The sequence below is a fragment of the Danio rerio genome, chromosome 17, assembly GCF_052040795.2.
Source record: "Danio rerio strain M-AB ecotype USA chromosome 17, GRCz13ab, whole genome shotgun sequence".
Classification (NCBI taxonomy): Eukaryota; Metazoa; Chordata; class Actinopteri; order Cypriniformes; family Danionidae; genus Danio; species Danio rerio.
The window spans coordinates 17,790,357-17,817,419 of record NC_141037.1 but is presented as its reverse complement, the minus strand read 5'-3'; the positions used below and the strand labels follow the sequence as shown (position 1 = coordinate 17,817,419).

General features: G+C 33.4%; 2 protein-coding genes across 27 annotated transcripts in view; one reads left to right on the top strand and one right to left on the bottom strand.

The window, feature by feature from the left end:
• The window catches only part of hmbox1a (homeobox containing 1a), a 664,927-nt gene that overhangs the window by 350,421 nt on the left and 287,443 nt on the right, over positions 1-27,063 (top strand). The window lies entirely within an intron of this gene.
• Positions 1-27,063, bottom strand: part of foxn3 (forkhead box N3) — a 176,752-nt gene that overhangs the window by 130,425 nt on the left and 19,264 nt on the right. For 4 of the 26 annotated variants that reach the window (XR_015512759.1, XR_015512761.1, XR_015512763.1 and 1 more), the window contains exon 1: positions 2,351-2,566. The exons of the other annotated variants lie outside the window; for them this stretch is intronic. The gene's annotated coding sequence lies outside the window, so the exon portion shown is untranslated. Of the gene's footprint in view, positions 1-2,350; positions 2,567-27,063 lie in introns of those variants that run through there. 26 annotated transcript variants of the gene reach the window in all.

Genomic DNA, 27,063 nt, shown 5'->3' with positions numbered 1-27,063 from the left:
CATTTTTTATTAATTAGGTAACACTTTACAATAAAGTTGTATTAGCTAACGTTTAGGTTTATCTTTTTATTAACATTAACAAACAATGACCAATACATGTATTACAGTATTTATTAATCTTTGTTAATGGTTATATGGTCATTCATATTTAGTTAATGTTAACTCACAGTGCATGAACTAATGTTAACAAGCATGAATTTGGATTGTAATAATGCAGATGTAAATGTTGAATTGTTAAATAATTTAATTCAGTATTGTTATTTATTATTTCATTAATTAACCCTTGTGCACTGTTCAATCTGATTACCTATTTACTATGTTCTACATGAAAACATTCACTGAATTAAACTGCTGTAAAAACGCATCAGATTTTTTTTTTCAATTTTCTTTGCATTAATCTGTTAATCAACCTCAGTCCTGATCAAAACTACTAAATTGTTTAGAAAATTACAAGATTTTAAGTCTTTAATTGGCAAATTCACAAATGATAAATGAAAAAACACAAAAAATGACGTATTTCAATTTAAATTGTGAACTGAATCTTTTTCTGTTTATTACAGTCTTGGACATGTGAAGGATTTTTGTCCCACTGTCTTCTATTATAACCACATTTGATGGTGCATAAATACACAGTCTTTGTTTTTGATTACTCGTTGTTGTTCTGAGAGCTGAGATGCATATTTTGATTTTCTCAGACACATCAAGGTAAGTGCATAAAGGTCACTCTCACACACTCACAGACACAAATACACACTTTAATTTGATGTTATGCTCCATATAAAATCCAGAATCTTTTTTTTGCACAGGCCTATCTAAAGGGTTAATAGTGACAACTGATAATAAACAGTAAAAGTTTTACGTCATCCCAACAGGGAAAACAACCAAAATCAAAAATGCATGGTTATATGATGTTGTGGTTTAGTAATAAAAAAATGATTATGATGGAAGTCAATGGGGCAAAAGCAGCCACCAATAGTAATTGACAAAATGTACATTAATCAAAAACAATGCGTCAAAGGCAAAGTTGTTTCACATGTGCAAGATTTTTAAAAATCCAGTCCACAATTACTTTTTATATTAAAAACATGCTATTTTGTGTGTTTTTATTTTCACCAAATTAGTGACATTATTTATGAAGTTGGCCATTAAAGAGTTAAAATCCTGTACTTTTCTAAGAAATTTAGTAGTTTCGATCAGGACTGAGGTTGATTAACAGGTTTATGCAAAAATAATAATAATAGTATATATACATATTTTTACAGCGGTTTAATTCAATAGATGTTTTCATTCAGAACATACACTGCAAAAAAAGCTTTTCTGTCTGGTTTCCCGTTTCTGGGATAAGCAAAATAATCTGCCAATGGGGTAAGCAAACTAATCTGCCAAAAGGGTAAGCAAAATAAACTTAAGTCAAAAGGAAAAACAAGATTATTTTGCTTACCCCATTGGCAGATTATTTTTGCTTGTTTTAAGAAAAAACTCGATTTTGGCATATTATTTCTTAAAACAAGACGATATGTTTTGCTTGTCTAGAATACGCTTCTTGATTTAAGAATTTTTAGATATTTGGACTGGAAACAAGATAAAAAAATCTAAGTTAGAAAATTATTTTTGCAGTGTCACAAAAGGGTGGTAAATTTGCCAAGAGTGTATTGTTGAGTTTTTCTCAAAATATGTGTCAAAATAAGATTGGTCACCAAAAGTCATTCTGCTAGCTGAAACACAAAAACAGTTATGGCCAAATTAAGACTCAAAATAACCCTAGAGGGGATAAAAACATCTCCAACAGTATGCCCATTAATTGATATTCATAATTAATAATAATGTACTAAGAGTAATAATCAAAATGATTTGTTATATGAAGTAGACTATTTCATATAATTGAAACATTTTATTGAAAATTTATTGATAACAGCTTAAAGTTTTTTTAATTATTTAAGTTTGAGTTTGAATTAAGATTGGTTACATTTGGGTATTTGACACAGATAGATGTAGACAATTCTACAAATTGTCTTTGCAAAGGTTAAAAAAAGACCTGGGAAATCAATTCCAGGGGCAAGTATTGCCCTTTAATGAAGAAGTTAATTTCTTCCCTCCAGTCGCTATGTGATTATGCACTTGATCAAGTCAAACCCTTCACCACCGATCTCTTTTTCTCTAGAAAATAAAAGACAAAAACACTACACCACAATAAATAATCACATTTAAGCACAGTTTGACAAGAACTTCAGTTTTACATCAAAACAATTGCCACCTATCCCACAAGCCCGCTATTTCCTTACATGCTTCACACCTAATATCTGACTGACATATAAATGTGCCTTTGAGAAAGAAAAAATAAACCCTGTACCTGCTCTGAGATTTCATTCATAGGCTTGGCGTAGGCTTCTCTTGGCTCTTGTGACAAACACTTTCCTTCCCTCAAGACGGAAAGACATTTATATGTAATCTCACACCACGGTTCCCATAATTCCAAGGCACTCCGAAGTACGTAATATCTTGCTTTTGAGGGCATAAACACTCCGCAGCATACGTCAAAGTCTCTGCAAGCCTTGACTCATCTGCTTGAGTGTTTACCTGTGTGAATTCCCTCAAAGGGTGTGACCTGAGATAGCCCCTCCCCCCCAGACGAATCACATGTCATGCCCCACTAACCTAACTGGGGAAGCCACGCCCCCCAATATCATCTGACTGGACGATGAGCTGCAGAGACATGTCTCATTGAAAAGAGTCAGAGGTATCATCATTTACATGAGAAAAACAAACAGAAGGAATATACAGGAGCAGTTAATCCGCTTTGAAAACAAATCCAGCTTTTAAGGCTTCAGGTCTTGACTCGAACAAAAAGTCATGTGCAGTCAATACTCGAGGAACGAGGCAGAGGTGAAAGGTCACCTTCTCTCAGCTGCACAGGCAGTAAATAGTGGCACTCAGCCTGTTTGTAAAGCAGTTCTCTTATCACTTACCAACAGAGAAGTGGCAGGTAGAGATTTCATAAGGCTCAAAGCAAAAGAAAAACACGTCCAACTCAGAGCCCACTATGAGCGAGCAGACACAAAACAAGCACTCTGCCTTCAAATAGCCCCAATTACACAAGAAATAATCAAAGGGCTTTAATCTTGGCATGAAAAAACGCTACAAAAGTTTGCAGTGAGTCGTTTTATCCCATTTGAAACTGCAGCTTTTAATTACAGCTGGTCTCCGCTCACGGTGTTGTTATGCCCAGAGCCAAATATTGAGCAAGAGTTTCCACTGCTTAACACGGTTATCATGGGTTAGTACTTGCAGAAATGATGTACAACCAGTCTTTTGATTAATCTAGCAGTGTATTTAATCAAGCCAAGAGATACTTGTGCATGGATAGTCTGGGAGCTGTTTAATTATATGAAATGCTGGATAACTGTCTGAGCATAAAACTGTCAGAGAGAACTTTTCAGCAACTCTGGAATTTTCCATTTGTTTTAGTTTAGTAAGTTTAGTAGGCAGTGAATTGCATGGTTCAAACCACAATTTAAGTGTGTTAAATTTAACTAATTCTTTGTTAGGCGATGCAGTGGCGCAGTAGGTAGAGCTGTCGCCTCACAGAAAGAAAGTCGCTGGTTCAAGTCTCAGCTGGGTCAGTTGGCGTTTCTCTGTGGAGTTTGTATGTTCTCCCTGCCTACTCGTGGGTTTCCTCCAGGTGCTCCAGTTTCCCCAACAGTCCAAAGACATGCGGTACAGGTGAATTGGGTAGGCTAAACTGTCCCTAGTGTATGTGTGTGAATGAGTGTGTTTGGATGTTTCCCAGAGATGGGTTGAGGCTGGAAGGGTATTCGCTGCAAAAACATATGGTGGATAAGTTGGTGGTTCAATAAGTTGGTGGTTGGTTGTGGCGACCCCGAATTAATAACATAACTAAGCCAGAAAGAAAATAAATGAATTAATTAATTCATTTTTTTTATCAAATTAAAAGGGAGCAAATACATTTAAGAATTTGATATTATATTTTTCCTCTGTATTTCTGTATTGAGGGATATTTTTGTTTCTTATTTTTTCAATCTATGTGTATTATATTTTATCTACTGTAAATATAAATATTTTATATTAATGAATGCAAAATAAATATTTTATCTTAATATTATATACATATTTCATATTATTTTAAATCGTCAAGAATATGGCAACACATTGCACTAATGTTACATAATTTAAATTAAATAATAATTAATTAAACTTTTATTTTAGTAAAGGACCCCTATTATGGGGTTTTGAAAAAGAGCTTCCATTCATTTCTTTAACGAAATATCCAAATCGAGTTGGGTTCATTTTTTTTATTGTTGCTTGAACTCATCAACGTTAATACAGGTACATCACCAAATATGTAGTTCCAGATCCGGTAAAATGTTAAACGCGCATTTCCCTTTAGACACTAGCAGAGCGCTGTGGATCATTTTCACAACAACGCCAGTGTAGCCAACCATGTTGTGCGGTGTTTTTTCCTGTCATTTTTCTGATGATTGATACAATAACCTAACGCTGCAGAGCAGGATTCGCCAGTCGTTTGCTATTAAAAGAAAGAGCAGGAGAGACTATGTGTGAGACTTTATCAGACTTTGACAGGGACTTTGTCAGTAAATGTTACAGTTCATATGGACCATTTTCTTCTTCTTCTGGATCATAACATGTAAGTGTAATTCAAATTGTTGTCTCTATTTCTGTAGTTTGCAAAGTATGTAATTGCTCTACGCGGCTTGTAATCACTTATCTTTTATAGATCAGTGCTTGTGCTGTATCAGATTAAATCTGTACGGGGCTGTTCACATATCATGTCCAAAAACACCTTGAAAACGCGACACGTGCTTCTTCCTTTACCGATTAAAATGTGTTTCAGAACTCACAATCCCCTGCCATTTCTTGTTGCTATGGCCACCATCAGCTGTTCTTTACACATGCGGCGTGGTCAGTTTTCAAAACAGTTAAACTTTTGCCAGTGTGTGGATTAATTCTGAATGTGTGTTGTTGTTATTATATTTAAGAGTAGTGTAATATGCTGCCATTTAACTGCATTGCTTTATTGCATTCCTGCATTAGGGTCTCACACATTTTCTGCTACTTCATAGCCTTGGTGGGCATTTTTCTCTATCTTATGCTAAATGCAGACTGAACAGACTGGGTCATTGGACCAATCAGCACAGAGTAGTTTTGTGCTATGGAGGGGTTTGTGAACAAATGAATCGCTGAACGAATCAAATGGGAGTAGTTGGAATAATTAGGAAAAAAACAAATGCATAATATCAGACAATGAAAATGTTTTGATCTTGCATGTATATAAGCCTGTTGTTTGAGACAAAAGGATGTTTTTCATGCAAAATATGGGGTCTTTAATTCCAGCCTTTTCTAATACATTTTGCAGATCACAAGTGTCTGTTAGTATTATTTCACATACCGTGAACTAATATGAACATTCATTTTAAGTATTTAACATTTTAAAAAGTTTTTAAAAATATATGACTTTAAACTAAAATAAAAATAGCAAACAGTGTGACAACATCAATTTTAAATCTGGAATAAATAAATGGAAAGAAAGAAATAACTAAATATTACTATTCTGCATTAGATAAAATTCCTACTGTACAATTAAAAGCCTAAAACCGATGAAGTGCTGTTTTTGAATTCACTAGACTGAATCAGATATACCAGTTCTGCTTATGAGAGTGCGCATGATTGTTTTTTCCAACTCGCTCCACAGTAAAAACCACATGCAAATTATAACAAGACACCGAAAACAGCAATGTAGATTTAGGGTGGTGCAACACTGTTATATTTGGAAAGTTTGAACAGTATTCTGAAAACAACCTAAAAACTTTCCTTAACACAACAACAATAACACGGTCACAAAGAAGCTATCCTTCCAGTTAATGCTATCATTTCAGTAGTGTCTAAAAGATCCTGTACTAATTTAAGCACACAAAGTTGGATTTAAAATATCGTAAAAGTGTTTTATCACACTGCGCCCAATAAGCAGATTACCGTGAATGTTCCACCTAGAAAATGAGAGCTCATTAATGCAGAAACAAAGACTTGATATTGTCAGAGCTGCATATATTTTCCCCACAGAGGTCATTAGGGTAGATTATCAATGTTCTGTGGCGTTTGTGCTCGTCTCTGCTCAGACTGCTCTGCTGCCCGTCAGGAGAGACACAGACTATGTGTATCTTCATTTTAAAATGCAACTTTTGCTATGGTTAAGTCACCCTAGGAAATGCTGCAGACCCAGTCTAGTTTGAAAACTATAGTATGGGGTTGCATTTCAGGCTACATCTACACTAATCCAGATAGATTTGAGAAAGGGAATTTAGTCTAAAAAAAAACACTGTTGTTTTCAAATCTTTGTCTTACACACAGATGTAAGACGCTTTTAATAGGGTCAAATCCACCTGGCATTATTTACTTTCAATCCTGTTGAAATGCCGCGGCAAAATGTTGCAAATGATGTCAAAAATAATGTCTGCTTCTACCGCTGAACAATGATTATAAATAAATGTTCCAAGTCCTTTGGATGTACAGCAAATTTATTCATTTTGCTTCGATTAAGTCTCAGTTTTAGAGGTTGTCACAGCGAAATGAACCACCAATTATTCCAGCATATGTTTAACACAGCGGATGCTCTTCCAGCTGCAACCCAGTACCGGAAAACACCCATACACTCATTCACACTTATACAGTATGGCCAATTTAGTGCATCCAATTCACCTACTGTATAGCGCATGTCTTTGGACTGTGGGGGGAACTGGAGCACCCGGAGAAAGCCCACGCAAACACGTGGAGAACAAGCAAACTCCACACAGAAATGCCAACTGGCCGAGCTGGGACTTGAACCAGCAACTTTCTTGCTTGAGGCGATAGTGCTTACCACTAAGCCACCGCGCCGTCTAGACCATGTACAAGCTGTCACTAATCATAAATAAAGCTGTAAAAATGGACAGCATTCAAAACAACTGCTTTACAATGTTGTCCACCATGTTAGCCGAATTGGTCACATGACTAAAATCTGTAATCGTTTTTTAAAAGTCCGTTTTCACAGTCCTCAGAAAATATGCATTCATTTCTTTAAAATTTTGTCTTTTTTTTTATTTTGCCGCCGCCGCATCATCCAGGTGGATGCTGCACACTGGTGGTGGTGTGGAGAGAACCCTCTCATGATTGTGAAGCTCTTTGGGTATATGGCCATATACAATAAATGTGCTATATAAATACAAATTACATGACATTATTTGATAAGCGTATATACAATATTATACTATATTTATTTAGTTACTTACAATTTTAGCTTTTATCCTGTTCTGTTCTGAATATACAGATACATAATGAGACTTTTTTTCTCTCAATGTACCAGCTGTTTATAACAAATATAATTTGTGTTTTATTCAATAAAAATATCCATGCAGGCTACATTTGTACAACACATTTGACAATATAATTATCTACTTTTGTCATCTGTTTTCAGCTGTGCTATGTGGATGGAGATTATTTCTGAAATATAGTGGAAAATGCCAGTATGAAAGAGGATCGTCTAAATTTTAAAACACAGTTTTAAAACAAAAGCGAAAACGTGTAAATGTAGCCTGACAAGCTGTGTTAATTCTTTCACCCATGAACCCCAGAGGATCGCCTCCATTTCTCCTCATTTCCATCTGAATCTGAGTCCCCATTAAAACTGCCCGATTCCCACCACATCTCAGCTTATTACCGCCACAGTTTCATTCTTTTTTTTTTTTACTCCAGATTTCCTTATTGGATACATCTGAGGAAAAGAAAGGTACAAATTGAACACGAGCCTTGAATAAACGCAGTAATGGATCTCCATAAAAAGTACAAAGCTGTGTTCAGCTGTGGATTTATATCTATAATGTAATCAATCTTAATGGATCCCCATCAGATCCAGCAGCCCCCTCATGAAGCAGCAGAGTTAAGAACACAGGTCAGACTCTCTATAAACAGCACTGGACCATCTGTGTACTTGTGTTGGGATCTGACGGTATACTGGATACAAATACAAAAACACTGAACTAGAGAGCAGATAGAGATATTTAGCAGATATATAAGATGTAAATCAATCAATCAATCCATCCATCCATCCATCCATCCATCCATCCATCAATTTATATATATATATATATATATATATATATATATATATATATATATATATATATACAGACAGACACACACACACACACACACATACATATACATATATATATATATATATATATATATATATATATATATATATATATATAAATATATATATATATATATATATATATATATATATATATATATATATATATATATATATATATATATATATATATATATATATATATATATTTATATATATAAATTGATGGATGGATGGATGGATGGATTGATTGATTGATTGATTTTTTTATTATTTTTTATATATATATTTATGACATTTAAAGGCTTAACTAGGTTAATAGGTTAACTAGGTTAGGGTAAAAAATTAATAACTGCTTTTATTCTAGCCGAAAACAAATAAGACTTTCTCCAGAAGAAAAAATATTATCAGACATACTGTGAACATTTCCTTGCTCTGTTAAACATCATTTGGGAAATTAAAAAAAATTAAATAAATATATGTCCATCCATCCATCCATCCATCCATCCATCCATCCATCCATCCATCCATCTATCTATCTATCTATCTATCTATCTATCTATCTATCTATCTATCTATCTATCTATCTATCTATCTATCTATCTACAGGGTATCTATCCATCCATCCGTCCGTCTGTCTGTCTGTCCAAATATTTATATTTTATTTGTTTTTGTTTTTAGCATGTTATACATATTACAAATATATAATAATAAGAAATACATAATTACAATTTACTAATAAAATAATAAAGTAAATAATATTCTAAACACTTAAATCTTAATATAATTAATTATTGACAATTTATTATACTGTAGCAAGAACATGAAAAATTTTCTAAATGTTATATTTTTAATAATAAGAATAACTAGATAATACTTGTTTTCTATTTTATTTAATGCAATACAATCATGTAAGTAGCATTTTGTAATTACATTTGTATCATAGGTAATCAATCACAGCATTCAATAACACAACAGGGCTGCTGAATGCTTTATTCTGATGCGCAAGAAACTAAAGTCCTACACACAGGAGCCGTTTAAAGACAGGCAAACAATACAAACACAACATCTGAACATGTCTTGAGGTATGGTATATGTAGAATAATTAAGTTGAATAATTGAATTTGGTGTGTTGAATTATTAGAAAAAAATGCACACCCGAGGCTTATTGGGCAAACTGGTTTGAGTTGTGGCTGCATTATCACCTGTAGTGTTCATTATTTTCTGATAATTCAGCAGTCCAATATTTATGACAGTACATAATATTTTACCAGATATTTTTTTAAGATACTAGTGTTCAGCTTAAACTGCAATTTTAAGACTTAACTAGGTTAATTAGGCAAGTTAGGGTAATTAGGCAAATCATTTTATAACTGGTTAGTTCTGTAGACAAGCGAAAAAAAAAAAACATATTGCTTAAGAGGGCTGATAATATTAACTTTAAAAAATTAAACTGCTTTTATTCTAGTCAAAATAAAACAAAAAAGACTTTTCCATACTTTTTCCAGAAGAAAAAAAATAGTATAGGAATTACTGTGAAAGCTTCCTTGTTCTGTTAAACATCATTTGGGAAATATTTGAAAAAGAAAAAAATTCTGAGGAGCGCTAATAATTTTGATTTTAACTGTATGTATATACCAGCAAATAAATACAAGTGCATATAAACAACAACTAAACCATACCACAGCAGGATTATAATTTCCACTTTCAGAACTGCATTTCTGTGACAGCAGTCACCATCCTCAAACATTAAGCAAGCACCATCACCCGGAACAGGCCTGTGTGAGGGCCGCAGGGGACAAACGATGATAAAATCAGACTGGCTGCAGCTCCACAACCCAACACAGATGAACAGCGTTCAACGATAGTCATCCTGACAGAGCTGCAGCATCCATGCATTTGCAGCACACGCTTTTATCACACCGCAAAATCAAATACAGAAAGCAGGTGGACACACGCTGACACACACCTTGACATTCAAATTCTCCTCCCATAGGTTTCTATCTCCTGCGTGACGCGGCAGGCGAGCCGGGCCGAGGTTTAACATTTCACAGAAGGTCAGTGAGCATGGTGTGATTTGAAATCCAGCAGCTTTATCTCTATTGTAGAAACCGGCCATCTCGCCATGAATGCCACTGCCCTGCTGCGGCTCTGCTAATACAGCAAAGCATCCAGGCATGAGAGTACGAGCTAATCTAATCCCAATGACAGAGGCGGGAGCTGAGAAAAAATGTCCGTACGACTCTGAAACACATGTCGCCTTTGGCTTGCTTAGTTGGGGGTGGTAAAGTTGACGTACCCAAAATCACATCCGTCAACAATATGTGCATTACCCTTCAAACTGCGCTAGTTAAATTAGGGTATATGCCGAGCTAGTGTTGTTCCCATACTGATAATTGTGAATTATTGTGAAATTTCTCCATCTTATACGATTCCTTTTACAGCATCGATGTTGTAATGTAATTAAAATACAATCAGTTAAACAGACTTTGGCACTCATTTAGTTGTTTAAGCGTAAAACAAGACAAAAGGCCTTTTACTCGCACGCGCCTGTCAGAATCGGCAGGCTAGCGCAGAAGCTCCATTGAATATACCGGGGTAAAATAAATGCTCTTATTGTAAAGACATGGCGGGGGAAAATGTAATTTAATGCAGTGCTTTTTGTACAATCTGAGACCCACTTTAAATTGGATATTACTCAGCCAGTGGAGATCGCTGGGTTTTAAAGAAAACAGACCTTAAACGTGCCGATTTTTGCATTGGCATACAGTTCACCGGAAGTGCTTAACCCAGGTTACTGGCAAATTAAAAGTCCTATTAGCATGCTTTGGCATATAGCCTTTAAGTCTGTTTTGCAAAGACAACATTAAATTTTGTTTTTACTTATTAAAATTAAGACAACATGCAGTATAGTGCAAAATAGAAATTAAAATCATTGTACACAAGGTTGTTTTTCAGGCAGTTTCTAAAAAGGAATACTTTGAAAACCTGCAATGGAAACTTTTTTTGCACTTAGAGGTTACACTCTTGGACGGATTTAGTGAATTTGGGGCCGTAAGCAATTCCAGCCATGGGGCCCAAGTCCTGAAATGCACTCCTTCTACTTTTATTCATTCATTTTCTTGTCAGCTTTAGTCCCTTTATTAATCTGGGGTCGCCACATCGGAATGAACTGCGAACTTATCCAGCAAGTTTTTACGCAGCGGATGCCCTTTCAGCCGCAACCCATCCCTGGTACACACATCCACACACACATTCACACTCATACACTAATGACAATTTAGCCTACCCAATTCACCTGTACCGCATGTCTTTGGACTGTGGGGGAGAGAACATGCAAACTCCACACAGAAACGCCAACTGAGCCGAGGTTCGAACCAGCGACCTTCTTGCTGTGAGGCAACAGCACTACCTACTGCGCCACTGCCTCGCCCCTCTTTCTACTTTTATTTAACCTTTATTTATATTGCTGTTGGTTTGTTTTGGTTAGTTTTTTTGTTACTTTTTTTAACATTTTAAATGATTAGTTTTCTTAAAACGAATTTACAAATAAATGGGTACCATGTTTTTAACTGATTTATTTATACAGTTTAAGTCAGAATTATTAGCCCCCCTGTTTATTTTGTTCTCAAATTTCTGTTTAACGGAAAGATTTTTTTTCAACACATTTCTAAACATAATAGTTTTAATAACTCATTTCTAATAATTGATTTTTTTTATCTTTATATATATATATATATATATATATATATATATATATATATATAGAGAGAGAGAGAGAGAGAGAGAGAGAGAGAGAGAGAGAGAGAGAGAGAGAGAGAGAGAGAGAGAGAGAGATCCGCAAAAAAAAAAAAAAACACCAACAGTATACTTGCTCCTGCCGCTAATAATTTTTTTTGTGCATTCCCACTACCTATATCTGCTGCAATGACATATGAAATAATGATATAAATAGACAGTTAATAAAACTATCATCATTTCACAAGAGTTTTTCATAGACAATTAGAGAATATTTTTACTTATCTGTAATGGAACCTACAGACCTTGGACTAATATTAATATTGGACTAATATTAAACTACCTAGAGTAAAAGCATCATTCTGTGGACTTGAATGTGCCTAATAAACTGAACTTGTCTCATACTGATGAAACTTCATCCCTGATTTTCTAATATTGGCTGTTTTCTTGTAAACTTGTTTTGACATGATTTGCATTTCCTAAAGTGTTATAGATATAAAAGTGAGTTGACATGTACAGGCGTATCTGAACATGACGATGTGTAAGCGTACCCTAGTCAAAGTGCTCGACCTGGGGCTGCGGGATGATCGAGTGAGTCCCTGTTGTTGGCAGCACCAGCTCTGGGCCTGCGGTGAAAACCCGCGAGATGGGAAATTCAATTTGCCAGTGTATCGGTGACAAGGGAAACCCAGTTAACAGCTGAGTCCAAGGATGCAGGGCCTCGAAGGGAGAGGACACTTAATGAAAATAAAACCCCAAACACTCAATTCACATGATCAACAGGCGCAAAGTTCAGGAAGACGGGAAAATACTAAAAAAAAAAAAAAAAAAGATGAAAAACAAAATCTTTTAATAGCCCCTAATGATGCCACTGAAGAAATGTTTAAGTTTAGTAACAACTTTTACATATGGCAAGAGCATAGAACTCCTAATCAACTGAAGAGCTTTTCCAATGAGAATACATATATATACACATAAAGTAGTCAACATTTGAAGTTGTTCAAAAGCAAAATCGTCAATTGAACAACAAAATTTTTTGTCTTAGGACATTTGAAAAAATATTTGATCCCCTTCTAATGTTGAATACTATATATAACTGCTATTAAAGATAATCACAAACTTGGTGATAAATAAAATAAAAATTTAGTTCAATAAAGTTTAAATGACATTAAATTACAATAGAATCAAATTAAATAATATTAAATTAAATTACATTTAAATTAAGTTAAAACTATAATTAAACATTAAATTAAGTAAGATTACATTATATTAAACTAAATTAAATTAAATTTAAATAAAAAAATAAAATTTAATTAAAATTAAAAATCAAAATAAATATTTTTAAATAAATTAAATATAAAAAATTATTTACATTAAATTAACATATAAAAATGAACTAGATTAAAATAAAAATAAATAGAATTAAAAAAAAATATTTGCATTTAAAATTTCATTTAATTAAATTAAAAAAAATTTAAATAAATGTTATTTAAAAATGAATAAATTTAATAAAATATAAAAAATAAATTATATTACATTAACATTTTAAATAAAAATATGTTAAATATAAAATAATATGCAGGGACAGGGGCATGCATGATGCAGTGCTATTTTAGTTTCACCAAAATACCCTCATGCCGACTTTGTTAACATTTGATGTGTTTACATTTTTTTGTTATTTTCTATTTGTTTTGCCACATTTCTTGCTAATGTGATTTTTAAACAAATTGATAATATTAATCTGTAAGAGTAATCATTAAAACAAGTAAAAAAAAATTTATATTATTTTAAAATGCATAATTTAAAAAAGTGTCCTTTAATAAGTGAATATAATGTAAATTAAAAATTATCAAATATTAAAATGCATATTTATATACAAACATGTGTAGAGCACAAAATCCCTTTCACAAATTTACCCAGGGTGCAGCAATGAACCACTAAAGATTCATCATTTTTAAGAATGCGCTTGCCGGCGGGAAAATAAACTTCTTCCAGTTCACTCAGGCTGCTCTAACAGGCTCCTAATGAAGGTGCGCCTCATGGGAGCTCCTCAGCTGTAGTTTTCTTTCTTTCTTTTCCTTCAATCCCCAAAGAAGCAAGGGATCACAGTACGGCTGCTTTAGGTTTAATGGCCACGTTAAAGGGGCACAAACTGTCCCGCCACGCATCACGTTTCATTTGTAAACAGCACTCAAGACGGCTGCGCCATTTGGTACAATAACACGTAACGATGCAATTAATGGTGTTACATGTGGATGGAGCTTCAGTCTCTGGTGCACTGGAAGATTATAATTGTTCCAGTCTGACTGCCTCTGGGAGACTGAAGCCGGAGCATTTATTACCAGACCCAGAACGAGACACAGACAGACTGAGAAGCAGCCATTCTATATGCCATAAACAGAGATATAAGCACTTTTTCAAACCCTAGTGTGCTGCCTTTCTTTCATTATATCATGTGACTAATTTGGAACGCATTACAAAGGCATATACCAAACAGAAAGCTCTTAGAAATGCTTATGGAATAGTCAGTGGAGTATCATTCTACAGGGCTGATCAATTAAATTGCTAAAAGCCTGGTTATTAAATACCCCTTTTTTAAAATACTATTGATTAAAATGAAATGCTTATACGTGAACAATAATAATTAAGATATATTAATTGTAAAAAAAATAAATAAAAAAAAACTTAAAAATAATTCTTGCTGCCTTAATTTTTTTATTTGCATCAAATAAACTTTTCTGATCATCTCAGTTTGCATCAGTCAAACATAGTAAAACTATATATTTGATATATAACTGATATAATATACAAAGAAAATAGTTGAAACCTGATTAACTTAATAAATTAAGTTAAAGAGCATTGTTATTTGAATTTTGTCATTTTTGTACAGTTAGAAATGAGTTAATAATAATGTGCCCCTCCAAGTAAAGTCATGACATAAAGATGTAGTGGTGACGTAAAGATGTATTGCGAGTAAAAGTATCTGTTGCAAATATTACTCAAAATGTGAGTAAAAAGTAGCCCTTTTAAAAGTACTCAAGAGTAGTGAGTACTGTGATGTGTAATGTTGATGCGTTTACATGCTATATGTGCAAGAGTGTGTGAAAATGTAAGACTGTGTAGGGTGTATGAAAATTAATAAGCTAAAGGGGCAGTTCATCCAAAAACAAATTTTTTTTCACCAAGTAGTTATAGATATTCAAGATATGACTAGACATTCTAAAGCAGTGGTTCTCAAACTTTTTTCATCAAGTACCACCTCAGAAAAAAATTGTCTCTCCAAGTACCACCAAAATGAGCAGTATTGAAATACAGTAGTGTAGTAGGCCCAGTAAAGCAGCTACAGCTCTGCACAGTTAAAAAGCCTGGCAGATTACCTCAGAAATACTGCTTATATATAATATATGGCATATTATATACATAATTTTTAATACATTTTGAATTATTTGTAGCATGTACTTGAGATATGTCATTGCATTCATGTACCACTAGAAGGAAGCCCGCGTACCACTAGTGGTACACGTACCACAGTTTGAGAACCACTGTTCTAAAGAATGTTGGGAGGGAGGGTATGACTTCCATAATAGGAACAAATATATTTAATGGAAGTCAATGGCACCTTTTTCATACATTCTTCAAAATATCTTACTTTGTATTTTCATCAATATATTGATTATGTTTATTGAGCAACTGTCCTCATGGCATAAATAAAAACATCTGCAGTAGACTGTTCAAGCACAATGGTCACTTCACTTTTATTATTTTTTTGTGTAACAAATAACATTTTAAGTGACATATATAGGCAGAGTTCCATATCGGCTAATAAATGCTTATTTTAAAGGTTATTGTTATCATACAGAAAAATAAAAGTTAAAGATTGATTTGTATCACCTTATAATATAGGTTTCCAAATATAAGGAGTTCTTGGTTATCGGTATCGGCCAACATTTCCATATTGTCGATTTCTATAACATACTAAACAATAGCTATTGATGTTAATGGGCCCAGCTTAGTAATAAGCTAATAATGGTAATAGCTTAGTTAAAACCTAAGCTTAGTAATAATAATAATGACAGAAACATTTCTATAATTTTTTTAAACTAATAACATTTTAAGTGACACATATCGGCATAGTCTAATTTCAACTGATAAATGCTTACTTTAAAGGTTATTATTACCATCCAGTAATATCGATAATATCGGTTATCAGCTTCCAAATTATTGAAGGTTATAGGTATCGGCCAAAATTTCCATATTGTGGATGTTCCATAAAAAAATAGATAATTACTATTGATGTTAATGGGCTAGGCTTAGTAATAAGCTTATATTAGTAATAGCTTAGTAAATAGTTCAGCTTAGAAACAATAATAATGATAAAAGAAACATTTCTATTATTTTTCTAAACTCATAAAATGTTTGTGTCGCATATCGTCAGAGTTTGATATCGGCTGATAAATGCTTATTTTAAAGGTTATTGCTATTATCCAGAAAAAGAAAGTTAAAGGCTGATTTGTATCACCGTATAATATCGGTTATGGGCTTCCAAATATAAGGAGTTATCGGTTATCAGCCAACATTTCCATAACATACTACATTATTACTATTGTTTTTAATAGACTCAGCTTAGTAATAAGCTAATACTAATAATAGCTTAGTTAACAGCTCAGCTTAAATAATTATATAATAATTATAAATAATTATTAAATAATAATAAAGATAGAAACATTTATATTATATTTTTTTAGCCTAATAACATTTTTAGTGACGCATATTTGGCAGGGTTTGGCTGATAAATGCTTACTTTAAAGGTTATTGTTAAAAGAAAAATATAAGTTTTCATATGGCTGAATTGTATCACGCAATATATCAGATATCGGCTTCCAAATATAAGGAGTTATCGGTATGGGCCAACATTTCCATATGGTGTATTACCATAACATTCTACATAACTACTATTGACCTTAATGGGCTCAGCTTAATAAAAGCAAACACCATGGGGGCACAAGCTCCAGAATGCTTTGGAAAGACAGACAAAATGGACCCTTAGGATGCAACTAAAACCAGCTGCCACTACCATTTGAAACAAGCTCAGCCTTAAAACTCTGCCTCACCGGGTTTTGGAGCACACCAAATTGACTCTAAAACAAACAGTAACAGCACCAGCACAGCGTCCGTTTTCCACATTTACTACTCAAAGGGGAAGACAGCACGCAAGACGCCCATTCTTAAATGAAAGTATATTCGTCCCCAACCACAAGCATTTCCGAACGCATTCCCTTTGATCTACGTCTCCAATGTCTTCCAGAGGAGTCAATAAAAGCTATACAGCGGCTCCTTTACGATCCCTGCAGATATATATTAGAGGGGTCTTACCGATTCAAAGCACAGCCATAAACACAATGGCAGGCCTGGCTCAGTGATAAGCTTCCCCTTAGTGAAGACTGATGTTATCGGACTGAGCACTGGACTGAGAGAAGGACCAAGGTGATGTTGAAGTGGCAGACCATCAACTCAGCATTTCGGTTTAGTCTAGGACACCACTTTCTCTATATCGCATGAGACAGATTCTAGACTTCACTGGACTTTTTGAATCTGTTCAATTTATTTTTTTACTAAATGTGTAAGTTTCAAGTTGGTGTATGTGGACAAAGTAGAAATGTTGTTTCTCAAAGGACAATGGTGTTACATTGTAAAAAAAAAAATGCTGGACTTAACACAATTGATTAAAGAAATTAAGTTAACTTATTAGTTTTTCATAATTTAAGTGGATTCAACACAAACAAAAATAAGTTGTCCCAAAATAACCTCAAGAATTGTGCTGTTTTAGTAGTTTGAACAAGCAACAAATGTTTTACGAGTGTACACAAACAATCATATTTATTCATAATCAATATTTAACCTATACATAGCTACCATACTACATCTATACTATCAATAGTTGACTATACATAACCTAAGACAGACTATACAAGTACTTTATGTAATACTGTACAATACTGTGCAAGATGTTCATTTTGTTATGAAAAAAACATTTCTGTAAAGCTTTTTAATTTACGTTGACCACTAAGATAAATCAATTAATAATTACATTGAGTAATTGTAGATTTATTTCAGTTCAACATGGCTAATTTCGAAGTGTTTTTTTTTTTTATCAAATAGTTTGTTTGTTTATTTTTTTTTCATATATTTGTTTTGGGTTCATGTCAACATTTCTAATTTACATTTGGTGTAGTTTCTCTTCATCTAATAACTAATTTAGTTGTTTACACTGGACCAGTCTTATGTTGCAAAGGTTTATTTTTATCAACAGCCAAAAATACATACAGTATCAGTCAAAATGTACATATTTTTCTTAAAATCTCATATATTATGCCAAAAATCATTAGAATAATCGGTAAAGATGATGTTCCAAGAAGTCAATTTTCTACTGTAAATACTTAAAAACTCTTTGTCAGAGGAGATTAATTTGGACAAATATCATTCATTCATTCATTCATTTTTTTGTCGGTTTAGTCCCTTTATTAATCCGGGATGGCCACAGTAGAATGAACTGCCAACTTATCCAGCATGTTTTTACGCAGCGGATGCCCTTTCAGCCGCAACCTATCTCTAGGAAACATCCACACACACAAACATCCACACATGTGTAAATACACACATATACACACACATACACTACGGAATATTTAGCCTACCCAATTCACCTGTACCGCATGTCTTTGGACTGTGGGGGAAACTGGAGCACCCGGAGGAAACCCACGCGAATGCAGGGAGAACATGCAAACTCCACACAGAAACGCCAACTGACCCGAGGTTCGAACCAGTGCCCCATCGACCTTCTTGCTGTGAGGCGACACCACTACCTACTGCGCCACTGCTTCGCGTTGGGCAAATTTGCGCATTTAAAATAGTACACACAAAGAGTTACTTTCACTTCACGCACAGTTTGTAAAAAAACAGACTTCCATGTACTAGTTGCAGACGCGATCATGAGGCTGTTTTTGTGCCAAGTTTGAAGTAATCAATCAGGGAATGAGCATTACTGCGATCATTTTAATATAACGTTAATAATGAAATCCAAAAATTCTAGCATAATATTGCGTGTTAATTCTAAGCGGCCCTCTTGCAGGATCGCTGAGGCCCACAGGTTGAGAATACCTGATATAGACAACTTTAAAGATGATTTTCACAATAGCTGTGTCTAAGTCAAATATTGTCCAAACAGAGTATACATCAATGTTTTGATGCTTAAAAACCAATTTGTTCAGATTTCAGGTCATGTTTTAATCTCAATTAGCCACTTATAATGGTTTTGTGGTCATATAAAACATTTTATTAGTATATGTGTGTTGTGATCTCCAGCAGTACGTACTCTGCTGGAGATTACTTTCTGTAGTTTGTTGTAATCACCAGCAGTGTTTCCTCCATTGGAAATCACTTCCTACTGAACTACATATCCTAGAAGTCTTTGCAACAATCACTCCTGCCACATCTGACAGTCATTTGGACACACACACAAACACAGCTGATACTCATGATCATTGATTACTTGAACTATTTAAACCCCTCTGTTTCTCACACAAGTTGCTTAGTCTTGTTGAACAGTTTTGTGAACACTACGCCGCGTTTTCCTTGCCTTGTCATGTTTTTGACCCTCGCCTTGTTTGTTTGTTTACTTCGCCTGCTGCCTGCCTGTACTGACTATCCCCTGTGTATTTGACTACGACTCTGGATTTACCTACATACATCGGTTTGCTCCTGATTGTGACCGATGCTCGCCTGACCATCTCTGTATAATAAACCCTGCGTTTAGATCTTCACTCCCTGTTGTCAGCGTCACTTCACATTACAGAAGACTCAGCAACAATGTGTGTGTTTGTGCTGTTTTTAAAGTTGTTGTAATCAGTCTTTGAGCAGCATAAACTGTGAGTCTAATCAATGAAGACCCGGAGCAGGTGTGTGAGAGTTGCATGACAGGACTTGTAGTTCATATGATGTGAGACAGGATTGTAGTCCATGTAAATGTTTTCCGGCGATCTAAGAAAGTTAGACATTGATCGAGACAATGTGTATGTGGTTATGTCAACGTTTCTAATTTCCAATTGTGCTGTTGTTGTTTTTTCATGTAGTATTTAGTAAAAATATCAAATAAAATAGGGGGACAGTCGAGTGTGAAAAAAGAACAAACGTACAGTAGCAGAGCAGAGGTTGCTGTGAGACCAAATGTTTTAAGCATTGTTCGTAATATCTTCATTTAATTTTTAGAATTTCAGTTTCAACCTAATTTTCTTTTAATTTTTAGCAATATTTTATTCATTATTAATACCTGTAAATGTTAAACTTTTAACATTGATTTATTTTTTTCAGTTTATATTTATTTGATGTTAGTCCCTTGAGGGAAAAAGAGACACTCTCTATCCCTCACACACACACAAATGACAGATTCTTGACTTGCAACCGAAATCCTGCTAGATGAGGTTGTAAAGCAGTCTTAATCTTTAATCACAGAGCCTGGATCAGAAAAATTCATTCACGCACGGATGATAATACCGTCTCCTGTACCTCACAATCCACCTCTAATCACCCAGCATCCTCCTCTACAGTGACAAACAAGGACATAAACAAGAACAAAGCATACAACATCATGCCAATTAACCTCAAATACATTACAGTGGTGATAAATACAAATACCTACACTACAGTTGACTTCATATTGAGCTTATGATCTTTTTGTTTTTCTTTTTCTTCTTTTTGTTTTACAAAACTGAATCTAACTCTCATATCAAACTGCATTTTAAAATAAATGAATAAAAGGCTCACACTGATATTGTTGCATGTTGAATAAGACTTATTTTGTGTTTATTTTTATATGTTGTATTTATTCATGTTTTTATACTGCAAGCCTTCATTCAGCCCTCACAAAACCCATTTGAATTTTCAGTTTTGCATATTTACTGCATATTTACCTGCATTTCAGGCATTTCTATAGGTTTTGAATAAACACAAATTAATTCTTCTGTGATTTAAATAAAATAAAATAACATGAATTTAATGAGGCCTTTATAATTGTGTCATAATTTTATAACAGCGTCATTATTATTATTTTTTACCTCAACGAGAGGTAAAAATGTTAATGTTAATGACACCATTATAAAATTATTTCAGTGTTGGCACTTTTACTAACAAACTTTAATGACAAATTAATTTTGTTGCACTGAAAAAAAATATATTCATGACACAATTAGAATTGCCTCATGACTATCATGTTTATGACAGATTTATGACAAGTTACGTTGTCTTGGTAACGTCAAGTTGTCATAACAAAAACAAACAAAAACAAAGTTATGATGTATTTGGTTGTGTCATATTGTCATGACGTAACTAAGTGAATAACACTTAATAATAATTGTCATAAACATGCATAAAATCTTCATACTCATGAAATGTGTCATGTAACATGTTCCACAGTAGCGTTACTGTATTCTAATTACATTTTCGGGAAATGAAGTAACTTTTAAATTTCATTAATTTGATTACAGTTAATAAAGTCAGTGTACTTGCATAACTTACAATACAAATATAGTTTTTAACAGATAAATCACGTTTTCTGCTGCAATGTCAGTTAATAACCATGTGCTTTTAAATTTCTGGAGAATGTGAGCTGAAATGGCTGGTGAGGAGAATGGCTGCTACTTCAAGTGGAAATACAGCCATTTTTGACCTCATTGAGCATAAAAAAAAGATTTTGTTGTGAAATGCAGCCTATGTCCAGGCTCTAAAGAACTTTCAACTCTTGTCCAAACACTTAAATAGAAAGCATTCTACGGCAATACCCATTGCCAAGAAGGAAAATGGTGCCCAAAAACACAGCGGCCCATCTCAGCCTAAACAGGCTAAATTGTATTTTTATGCAGGATGAGAAGTGAAGGTATCTTCTAAATGTGAAGAGAAGCATTGATGCTTATGGGGCCATTCACTTATTGTGCATGCTTGCATTCCTTATAGGCACAATAGACAAAAACTGACTGATCAGTTTCATGCTTTGTAAGGAATGTACACATCTTGGCAGACTAATCACCTCAAACACAGATCACCCAAACACTGCAGTGCTTTTTCATACTATGGATGTCAATGGTTACAGGTATCCTGTTTTCTTCTAAATGTCTTCTTTTGTGTTGTCTAAATCTTCTTTTGTCTTCGACAAACAGGTTTGGAACAAGAAAATGAGGAGATAATTTTAAGTTTTGGATAAACTATCTCCTTAAGTCTTTTGAATATGTCAAGCTGCTGTGTTAAACCCATTGTAATAGGTGAATATTGAATTACTAAAAGAGCTGCAGTTTATTTTGTACTTTTATAGGTAAAATATCCACACATACTCATTCACACACATACACTACGACAATTTAGCCTACCCAATTGACCTATAGCACGTGTCTTTAGACTTGTGGGGGAAACCGGAACACCAGGAGGAAACCCACGCCAACATGGGGAGAACATGCAAACTTCACACAGAAACGCCAACTGACCCAGCCAAGGCTCGAACCAGCGACCTTCTTGCTGTGAGACAACGTGTTACCCACTGCACCACCATGCAGCCATGTATATTTGACATGTTTAAAAAGTAACTTCGAAGTAAAGTAATAAGTAATCTGATTACTTTTTACATTAAGTAATTAGTAATGTAATCAGATTGCCCTTTTCCAGTAGTAGTCAGTAATCTATTACTTTTTAAAAGTAACATAGCCAGCACTGGTCATGTCATGATCATAAAGGTGTCATGACAGTCTAATGAACACCCCCTTTAAGAAAAATGTTACAAATGCATTGCCAAAGCATTAAAGTTTACGTTAAAAAGAACATAAACGGTATTTATAAAACATAGTACACACAGTGAATAGTAGTAATAAATAAATTAATTAATAATAATAATAAATTAGAATAAACTGTACATTTAACAATTAGCATTTTAGGATACAACAGTAGTAATAAATATTAATAATCAAAATATTTACAATGATTTATTTATAACTATCTAGTGAGTGTGTTTGTTTGTTTGCAAGCGCATCGCTGATTTAGTTTTTTTATTAGTCTACTCTCTCTCTCTCTCTCTCTCTCATGCAAACTTACACAGAACCCTCACCTAAACCTCTTTGCATTTCTAGCATTTCATTAAGACATTAACCAGCCATTTTGCTCTCTGGGTCATTGGCTGGCCTCCGCAATGTAGACCAAATCTGACCCTCCGGCTCCCACCAGCTCCCACCTCCAGCTGAATGCGTCCCGGAGGTCAGCGGTGGTCATGGAGATAAGCTATCATTCATCATTGTGGCAGGCGGCGCTCCTGAATTAAGCTCAGAGTACACTTATAACCAGAGGAAGAGCTTCATATCAGCACCAAACAAAGGCGTCTCAGTGATAGTGGGGTCAGCGAGAGCATGCGAGCCAAATTTCTTAAGCTCTCCTGCTCATTTGACCTGCTCTCCTTTCAAACGCGATCACATTCACTCACAATCCATATAAAGCAAGATCTGTTATGGTGTAAAGCAGCCTTGGAGAAGAGGTCATTTTCAGTGTTTATGTACTTGACTGCATTTCACGGTTCTTGTAAAGCGCAACAGCATGAAAACGTCCTCATAAATATAGTGAAAGACATATGAAAAGATTTCTTGAGAGAAGTAAGAAAGAATGCTAATGATGCTTTAGGTGTTCCTTTACGTGAATAGGTTTACTTCTCTACTGCGTAAAGTGTGTCGGAAAAATACCTGATTGACCTACTGCTGCTACTGGGATGCACTTTACGATCTCGGTTGCAGGGGAGGAGTTGTCATTGGCAAGGCTTTGTAGGTCAAATGACAAGACAACACTGCAGATGTGGTCTATTCATATAGTGTAAGTGTATTTACTGTGCGTGTATGCATACAGCTATTTATAGGTAAAAAATTAAGAGACCAAAAGAAAATGTTAATATTTGTTTTGTTCTGTAAAGGTTTTTCAGTATATTTTTTTCTCTTTTCAAATAATGACATTGTAATTAAAAGCTTTTTTTTATAGCTTTTTTTTTTTTAACTGTTAAGTAATCGTTTTTTTCTGCGTGTGTGTGTGCAAATAAATATAAAAAATCTACGCACTTGCATATTTTCTGTTGTATTGGCTGATTCTCATTTTAAGTTTAGTTTATTTAATTATCAGCAGTTTGCAGAACAAAACGAAAATTACAAGAGAAAGTGAGAATTTCAGAGTGAATTCCTAATGTTTCATATTGAGAGTATATTATACACATACAAATACATGTGGACAAATAAAGAGAGAGAGAGAGAGAGAGAGAGAGAGAGAGAGAGAGAGATACGAAAAACTTAAATATTATTTTTAATTAACTAATTGGATTAAGCTGAATGTATACTAGCCATTAGTACATTTATTTATTAAATATAAATATGTTCTGGCCTGCTTGCTGTTTAAAAGAATAAAATAAAAATGAAATAAAATTATTTAATGCACAGCCTGCTTGTTGTTTAAAAGGATAAAATACAATAAAATAATGAAATAAAATAAAATAACAAATAAAACTATTTTATGCACAACCTGCTTGCCGTTTAAAAGATTAATTAAAAAATTAATTAAAATAAAAAATAATGACAAATTAAAAAATAAAACAATGACATAAAATAAAATAAAAAGATAAAATATTTTTTTTATTAAAATTAAATTATGACATAAATAAAAAAACAATGACATAAAATAAAAATAAAAAGATAAATTAAAACATTTAGGTAAAATTTAAATAAAATTATGAGAAATTAAAAATTAAAACAATGACATGAAATAAAATAAATTTAAAAGGTAAATTAAAACATTTAGGTAAAATTTAAATAAAATTATGAGAAATTAAAAATTAAAACAATGACATGAAATAAAATAAATAAAAAAGGTAAATTAAAATAAAACAATGACAAATTAAAAGTAAAATAATGACATAAAATAAAATAAAAAGATAAAATAAAAAATTAAATAAAACAAAATGAAAACATTTAATTAAAATATTTAAATTAAAAATAATAAAAAAATAATAAAAAAATAAAAAATGTAATAAAATGTTTTTTAAATAAAACAATTTAATGTTTAACAGCCTGTAACAGCCTGCTTGCTGTTTAAAAGAATAAAATAAAATAAAATACAATTAAATAATGAAATAAAACAAACAAACAAACAAACAAACAAACAAAAAAACAAACAAATAAACAAATTAAATAATTAAACTGTACTAATTAATTATTTAAATAAAATAAATAATAAATAATTATTTAAATAAAATTAAAACCTTTTTTAAAAGTCCTTAAATGTTTGTAATCATGCCTTTTGCCATTGTTTTTCAAAACTGTAATGTTCATGCGAGGTCATCTCGAGTGTAAATGCATGTATTTTGCACTGTCGGCTGATCTTAGCATGAGCCTCACTGTTCATCTGTAAAGGATACAGCCCTTAATGAGGTGAGTAAAACAGCTGCTCTCTGCACCACTAAATTTAGGCAGTCAAAATCACACACGCATAAACATGCACACACGCATGCACAAACACTCACATGTCGACAGTGCTGGCGCAGCATAATTAAAATATTATTCATTGCATTTGATTTGCAGTTAAGGTTAAATGCTTGCAAATTATTTATTCCCCAATTAAACAGCACATGTGCAAAGGTGAACACTATTAAATTGTAAATACTTGTGTCAACAGTTTTTTTTCCCCCCATTTTTTTTTTAACAGTGTGGCATTAGTAATTGGAAATAGTGCCCGTGGCGGAAGCTAAATTTGACCCAGGTGAAAACACAAATGAACCCAGCTGTCATTTGCAAAAACACAGGCATTTCATGAATGCAGGAATTATGGAAAACAGCTGCCATGTAGCGAACACACAATCCATGATACTGATAATTCAACGCTCAACTCAAGGCTCTCGTCCGTAGATTCTCATGGGAAATGAAACCAGCAGAAGATGTTAACCTTATCTGTGTCTTTTAGAATATATTTTTCAATAAAGACAGAAAAACTGTCTAACTAATAATGATTTTCATCAGAAAATAACTATATATATATGTATATATATATATATATATATATATATATATATATATATATATATATATATATATATATATATATATATATATATATATATATATATATATATATATAGGACAACATACCAAGTTTATGACACAACACTTGCAGAGCACAATGTATGGCTGCATAATTAGCTATAAAATCATAATAATTGCACAGATTTACCTTATTACAGGCCTACTGTGATATCTGCAGTGCTACAGGCAGTACTCCAGTTTCCCAGCATGCCGCCAATGCAGAACAGGAGTAAAAGAGTCTGACACTGCCACAACACGACTACTGAATCTACATCAAGGACAAAAGAGCAACCATTAAAGCAACTGAAACCTGGAACTGAAACCATTCAGAATCAAACTTCCCACCACATTTATTTACAGTGAATTCAGTCCTTTTAAGAGGTCATGAACTGGGAAATCAAAATACACTTGACTGTGTATGTATACGAGGTCATAGTGCCATAAAATACTCCTGAATAAATAAATGCTATAAAGAAACCAAATGATAAAGACACTCTGAAAAAAAATGATGCTGTGTAGTAACAGGTTGCATCACCTTTCATCTGATACCGACATCATGATGATGATTTTATGAAGTTCTACAGCAGATGTCATGTCTAAGAACATGATATTTTGTTCATTTGCTCAAGGCACAATTCATTGCTGGATTTTTATAAAGATTGAAAAAAAGACGTGTCATTTTCATCTTTACTTTTATTTAAAAAGCAGAATTGAAAACTGGATTAATGGTCCCTAAAATTTCAGTTTTGCTACTACATTTATTTGTTATTATTTAGCAGACACTTTCATTCAAAGTCACTTTTATCCAAAGTGAAGACAAAAGAAGCATCATCAGGGAGTAGAAGTATATAAATGCTATGACAAGTCTTAAAGAGCCCTATTATGGGTTTTTGGAAATGACCTTCCATGCAGTGTGTAACACATCTCTAAGTGAAGTGAAATATCCAGCTAAGTCTTAAATCTGAACGTGTACCATGTTTAAAACTATTAATTAATCTATAAGTGTCGACTTAGAGCAGTTCG